General features: G+C 37.6%; 1 non-coding gene and 1 pseudogene across 1 annotated transcript; both read right to left on the reverse strand.

The window, feature by feature from the left end:
* Nucleotides 1-405: 405 nt before the first annotated feature.
* LOC113380648 lies at nucleotides 406-605 on the reverse strand. Its single transcript, XR_003367462.1, has one exon. It is a non-coding gene; the product is annotated as a U2 spliceosomal RNA (small nuclear RNA).
* Nucleotides 606-5,544: 4,939 nt separating this feature from the next.
* LOC113380650 lies at nucleotides 5,545-5,665 on the reverse strand (annotated as a pseudogene).
* Nucleotides 5,666-7,727: the final 2,062 nt, after the last annotated feature.

The following is a 7,727-nucleotide window of genomic DNA, read 5'->3' on the forward strand; positions in this document are numbered from 1 at the left end:
CTCATTTTATTGTCATATTTATATAAAGTATTTTCTGACACTTGCAAAATTTTTCAAAAAAATATGTTATTAGGAGAACAGACGCTCATATTCATATTAATTTCTTTATCGATAGATGTGTGTTCATACTTATATATATTAAACTCATTTTCGTCATATTTATATAAAGTATTTTCTGACACTTGCAAAATTTTTCAAAAAATATATGTTTTAGATTTGTATAGCTTTATATATTTTTTTATTTTATTATTAATTCTATAGTTTTTATATAATTAATTTATATAGTTAATTTGAAATCAATTATCGATATTACATATCAATATATTTATATATATTTATATATATATATATATATATTTAATATGCAATATATGCACATTTTTAAATTTATTATTATATGATGGTTTTTTATGGGCCGATCCCGGCGGTACTGCAATACCGGGCCAACCCGCGGCGGAAGCGGAGCAAGCCCCTGACATTCCGCCAATTTCCAAAAATCAGTTTAATATACTGGATCTGCTATGCAGATACTATCAGATATTAAGCTGATAAGAACAGATTTTGTAGTTTTTTAGTGAATACTTTAGTCTTAACCATAAAGAATTTCACCTCTAAACGCTTTATTGTCCGTTGCATAATCATGAACATTACCACTCAATTTCTGAGTGACTTTGAACATGGGCAACGCGTATTTAAGCTGAAATATGAGAAAAATATAGTAAACGTAGATCATGAAACCGCCAGCGACGCGATCCGAGTCCATGCCATGTCTGGAATGGAAGGTAAAAAATTAGATATGTTCAGTTGAAATAACTGGAACATTTAGGTTATTTATACATATTTCAGTACTGGTTGCATAATTTCATGCGCAAGCCATTATTCATAGCAACATGCAACTTCAATTATTTCTAGAGGTTAATATTCGATACTTAAGCACCAACACCAATAATATATAAGAGGTTAAGATTAATATTAGTATACATGCCAATTAATACATATTAAGGTTAGATAAGTGAAAGTTATCGTGCAACTTAATATTATGTTGTTAGAATAGCATGCAAAATAATTAGTTATTATCTAGTAATTGTAATCAGTAAACTACTTAAGCTTAGGGTTAGTATACATATAGATCTAAAGGATTAAGGTTAGTTTAAGAGTTATCATTCAACTTAATAAGTTTATAACATGCAAAGTTAGTACTTATTAGTAATAGTAAACTAAGTGAGCTTAAGTTAGTATACATGCAAGTTATGAAATGCAAGTTAATATAATTAGTAACATGCCAATTATATCAATGATTTTATTAAGTGGTGCTATTTTAATAGCTGTTATTCCTGTGGAGGGCGGACATAAATATTTAGCTTGTGTACTGTCTGTGGCCCGTTATGTGTTCGATGTAAATATCTCGGGACCATCTGATCGTGTCGCTAACCATTAGCTTTTTCATTAGTACACAGTATTTCTTCCCTATTCCTAGTGATATCAATGTTCCCACATTCTCTGGGGAGTATCCTCCGAGGGACCCAAGCACGAAAGCATTCAGTTCCGTTTTATATTCTTTCTTTTTGAAGTATTCTGCCAGTGCTGAGTATTTTCGGATTTTCTCAGCTCGTGCCTTCTCAAATGCTGCCTTCTTATTTTCGAAGGCCACCGTGACGTCGACGATTTTGACTTCTTTTTTGCCTTCGTCAACTATCACAATATCAGGCCTTTCGAGTCCAGAGTATCCAGGTATCTGCTGGTTTTGGTATATAATACCATCGTCGGGCTTCTTGGCAGCTTTAACGAGCCGGTTCACAATCGCATCATGCCGCTTCGTCATTGTAGTGAAGTGGGGGCGGCAGTGATTTAGTACATGAGGTAAGGTCTCGTTGGAATCTCCGCATCTGCGACACTTTTTATCGCCTTGCCCATGTCTTCTGCAACCATTGAGGGGCACGACATTCAGCCTCGCTCTGTGTACGAACCTCCACTCTGCAAATCGCGTAAACTTTCCATCCCGCATGAAGTGGTTCGATGAGTTATACGCTGAAATAATATCAAATGCTTTCCCTTGGTCGGGCTTAGCCAGTAGCTGCTTCAGGTAGAATTTTCTCGCCGCAGTTCTGAGTTTCATTTCGGCATTCTTTCTTTCAACCTTCTCATCGTCCACATACAGTGCTTCGAGTTCTAGCCGGACATTTATTTTCATTTTTAGTCGGCGTACAGCCGCCCTTACTCTTGACCACACAGACGTGATATCGTTCGCCGGTTTGCCTAGTACGCCTTCAAATGAGGAATTTAAGTATTCCGTCATCAGTTGTGTTGTCGGTTCTGTTCCGGTTCTTTTTCGTACAACTTCTTTCAGTGCGTCCAAGCTTGACTTTGCTAGTGCTTCATCCCTCGATGTCATAATTCTTGTGGCGTGGACTATCTGTGCAATGTCGGCAAGCACGCTTGTGGGCAACATGTTAAAGCCTCCTTCCTTGTACGGAATGTACAGTATCTCCGCACTTGCTCTCTGAGGGAGATTAGCCCATTTTTTGGCGCATTTCTTGACTTTTTTATCATAGCTATTTAGCGCTTTCTTTGCCACACTTCCGTTGCGCAGGTGGAATTCAATCTGCGGCACGATAAAGGTATTAACTGCGTCAAATTTTTGCCATGGTGCTAATGGTGCCTTGTCGATTCTGTCCAAATGTTTCATCATATTTTCAATGACATCTTCCGCCGATCTAAATGTCTGGAATCCCGTGGGGACGCCCAAATATTCGTAGCTTTCTTCGCTGGTCAGGGATTTTAATTCATTGCTGCCTAACCGAAACTTGGTAGGCGAGGCCGCGTGATTTTTGCCATCCACATGTAGAGTGGCGCACTTATTTGGATTGAATTTTAGTCCTGCCCAATCTGAAATTTCCAGCGTTAGATCTAACAGCTTTTGTAGGCCGCTTTCTGATGTTGCCACTAGAACTATGTCATCGGCGTATGCCAAAACATTTACTTTCTGGCTTCCCACTTTATATGTTTCCTCTGATTCCTTTAGTGTGCGAAGTAATGGTTCCAGTGCCAGGTTGAAAATAATTGGAGATAGCGGGCATCCTTGTTTCACTCCTGCTCGTATCGGTATCTCCTCAGTCATGCCATTGCTAGATTTGATCTTGGTAGTACATTCTTGATATACCCGTTTGATAATAGCAATGGATTCTGTTCCGAGACCCGTCCATTGCAAAGCTTTGAACAGAGTCGAGTGTGGCACAGATCCGAATGCATTTCTGAGATCCAGCCACGCCACGCATGCTTCTGTTTTCCTTCGACGGGCATCCTGTACAATAGTTTGTAGAAGAAAATTATGCTCGCTGCATCCTTCGAATGGCATAAATCCTTTCTGGGAAGGCGATATGCGATTGTTTTCGATGGCCCATTGCGCCAATCTACCTGCGATCGTTGACGCATATAGTTTCCCAAGTGTATTGGAGAGCGCAATCGGCCTCCAATTTGATATGTCCATTGGGTCGCCTTTCTTTGGTATTAATACCGTCTCTGACTGGTTCCAATTCCGGGGAGTGTAGTCTAATCTTCGTGCTGTGTTGAACACGGCAGCAGCAATATAACTTCCCGGGTCTATCTTTTTCCACACGTTGTACCGGATGCCGTCAGGACCTGGCGCGGTATCCTTGCACCTGTTCAGTCTTTTCCATATCTCATCCGGCGTGAATCTGGAAATCAGCGGGTTATCACATGTAGCGGCTTCTAGTGTTGGAACCACCTCTGGAATGTCAGTAGTTACGTGTCCCGTTTCTCCGTACGTAGCCAGAAAATGTTGAAACAGTTGTTCAGTATTTATTACGCAGCGGCCATTGGAATTCTCTTCTGTCACTTGTCTGTAGGCTCGTTTCCTATTCCGGCGGTACAATTTTTGTAATCTGGCTGCTACCGCCGGATCGAACTCGTTGGTCCTATTTCTGCGACGCCTTTCATATTGACTCCGCGGTCTTGGTTGTTCTAAAATTGCCGGCTGTTCATCGTTCTTAGAGGTCAGTCTGGTGTATAAGGCGTCTAACAGAGACTCAAATTGCTCTGGGTCGTTTACTTTGTTAAGTGCAGCTGCCATCTCCACCTGTAATATGGTTAAAGGTCTTTCCTCTTGCCTTTCTTCAGCAAACTCTACACTATTCAGACTAGCTCCTGCCGGTATTCCTTCTGGAATTGTGGGCAGGACATTTGTTGGTCGTGAAGCTGATGTGTCATTATTCGTTATCTCGCTATCGCTTGAATTGGAACGCGTTCGCCGAACGCGTTGAGCGACATAGGACGCGGCGTCGTTTTCTACAATTCCTTCCGTCTCGTTTCGGCATGTATTGTTTCTTGACACATGCCTTGTTGCTTGCTTCAACGTGTAAAATTCTTCCTTACAGCATCGGCAACGGAATTTTAAGGATGCATTTCTGTTATGCGTATTTCTGTGGTGCCTAAGTAGCCCATTATGGCTACTGAAATGTTTTGGTGCTCCTTGGCACGCCTCGCAATGAAATCTTACTGTCAGGGGAACGTCTATGAACACTAAATTGTTCCTATTCTCGACCTCTACTGGGATTGCGGAGCTTGTTTCCGACTCCATGGCTAGAATACAGTTGGTTAGTAATCTTAAACCTAGAGGGCTTTGCTACTGGCTACTGAAGTGCTAACTTGTCCGATCGCTAGGTGAGCGTACGCAAATCTGCGTAGCGATGCGGGGAGTCAATCGTACAAACGAGATCACCCACACGTCATCGGTTATGTATGGACACTAAAACAGTATTCCTTTAGATCAAGGGGGCGCACCTGAAGAACTCCGAACAACCCTTAATATAAGGGAGCGCACAGGAAGTTTCAGGAGTCTTCAGTGTTCGACTACGAATCAATCAAGGGGGCCTTCTTCAAGACTCTTATAGAAATCGTCTATATAGGGGATTCAATCACTCAAGTGTGAGATCGCCCTATGACAGATTTCGCCCCGAACTAATTTGCGTAGTTCGAATTTCCTTGGTCCAAGGGGGCGCGCAGTGGGTGCTCCGGGGGTCCTCAATTCGCAACACGAGGATCAACCAAATCAAAAGATTTGGGATCGCTCATGCGAAGAGTGCCACGTCCGAGACAACCGTGCCACAACTCAGCCCAGATAGGTTTTTGAGGGGAGCCCCCCGTCGCATAGGGCTCCGGGGATCACCGCACTAATAAGCGCAGGATCACCCTACCTTTTGCAAGGGGGCACACACCTCGTGCCTATACCGCTGGGACGGAAATGCCAAGGCAAAACCGTACAAGCCACCAAGTCTAACACTCAATTCGTAGAATCAAGGGGGCGCCGCTCTGAAAAGAGCAGTCACTCCCAGACTCCACGAAGAGTCTCGACAGGGGGGCCCCCACCTAATCCTACCACTAACCTGTACCTTAGTCCCGCTCCGCTCCAGTCCTTGTCCCGCATCAGTCCCGCTCCAGTCTCGCTCCAGTCCTCGTCCCGCTCTGGTCCTGTTTCGCTCGGTCTCACCTAGGGCTCCGGGGGGCTCCGCTTCCGACGACCTCGGCACAAAATGACCAAAAAACAAAATATAGCCTTTTTCTTATTTCCTAATCAGAGAAGCCGTCTAATTAAGCTGATAAGAACAGATACTACACTTTGATCTTAGCCATTCGGCCGAGAAGCGATAAATTTGCGGACAAATACTATTTTTTAAATTCTACAATATAAACAAAATATTCCCAACTATTTCAACGATTCATTTTTCATCTATTTTTATCAACTCTCGCGTCCATTCCCTAACTATTCTTCACCCCCCAAAGTTCTATGAGCGAATGTTCTAATATGGCTGTTAACTCTACTGTCGTTATAAGCCTTTTCTCACATTTGTAAAATTTTACAAAAATATATAAAAGTATTTTCTGACACTTGCAAAATTTTTCAAAAAAATATGTTATTAGGAGAACAGACGGTCATATTCATATTAATTTCTTTATCGATAGATGTGTGTTCATACTTATATATATTAAACTCATTTTATCGTCATATTTATATAAAGTATTTTCTGACACTTGCAAAATTTTTCAAAAAAATATGTTATTAGGAGAACAGACGCTCATATTCATATTAATTTCTTTATCGATAGATGTGTGTTCATACTTATATATATATTAAACTCATTTTATGTCATATTTATATAAAGTATTTTCTGACACTTGCAAAATTTTTCAAAAAAATATGTTATTAGGAGAACAGACGCTCATATTCATATTAATTTCTTTATCGATAGATGTGTGTTCATACTTATATATATTAAACTCATTTTTTGTCATATTTATATAAAGTATTTTCTGACACTTGCAAAATTTTTCAAAAAAATATGTTATTAGGAGAACAGACGCTCATATTCATATTAATTTCTTTATCGATAGATGTGTGTTCATACTTATATATATTAAACTCATTTTTTGTCATATTTATATAAAGTATTTTCTGACACTTGCAAAATTTTTCAAAAAAAATATGTTATTAGGAGAACAGACGCTCATATTCATATTAATTTCTTTATCGATAGATGTGTGTTCATACTTATATATATTAAACTCATTTTGTCATATTTATATAAAGTATTTTCTGACACTTGCAAAATTTTTCAAAAAAATATGTTATTAGGAGAACAGACGCTCATATTCATATTAATTTCTTTATCGATAGATGTGTGTTCATACTTATATATATTAAACTCATTTTATTGTCATATTTATATAAAGTATTTTCTGACACTTGCAAAATTTTTCAAAAAAATATTATTATTAGGAGAACAGACGCTCATATTCATATTAATTTCTTTATCGATAGATGTGTGTTCATACTTATATATATTAAACTCATTTTATTTGTCATATTTATATAATATTTTCTGACACTTGCAAAATTTTTCAAAAAAATATGTTATTAGGAGAACAGACGCTCATATTCATATTAATTTCTTTATCGATAGATGTGTGTTCATACTTATATATATTAAACTCATTTTATCGTCATATTTATATGAAGTATTTTCTGACACTTGCAAAATTTTTCAAAAAAATATGTTATTAGGAGAACAGACGCTCATATTCATATTAATTTCTTTATCGATAGATGTGTGTTCATACTTATATATATTAAACTCATTTTATCGTCATATTTATATAAAGTATTTTCTGACACTTGCAAAATTTTTCAAAAAAATATGTTATTAGGAGAACAGACGCTCATATTCATATTAATTTCTTTATCGATAGATGTGTGTTCATACTTATATATATTAAACTCATTTTTGTCATATTTATATGAAGTATTTTCTGACACTTGCAAAATTTTTCAAAAAAATATGTTATTAGGAGAACAGACGCTCATATTCATATTAATTTCTTTATCGATAGATGTGTGTTCATACTTATATATATTAAACTCATTTTATCGTCATATTTATATAAAGTATTTTCTGACACTTGCAAAATTTTTCAAAAAAAAATGTTATTAGGAGAACAGACGCTCATATTCATATTAATTTCTTTATCGATAGATGTGTGTTCATACTTATATATATTAAACTCATTTTATTGTCATATTTATATAAAGTATTTTCTGACACTTGCAAAATTTTTCAAAAAAATATGTTATTAGGAGAACAGACGCTCATATTCATATTAATTTCTTTATCGATAGATGTGTGTTCATACTTATATATATTAAACTCATTTTA

This window comes from Ctenocephalides felis, unplaced genomic scaffold (genome assembly GCF_003426905.1).
Source record: "Ctenocephalides felis isolate EL2017-DRISC unplaced genomic scaffold, ASM342690v1 CF-g0.4_SCAFFOLD_02288, whole genome shotgun sequence".
Classification (NCBI taxonomy): domain Eukaryota; kingdom Metazoa; phylum Arthropoda; class Insecta; order Siphonaptera; family Pulicidae; genus Ctenocephalides; species Ctenocephalides felis.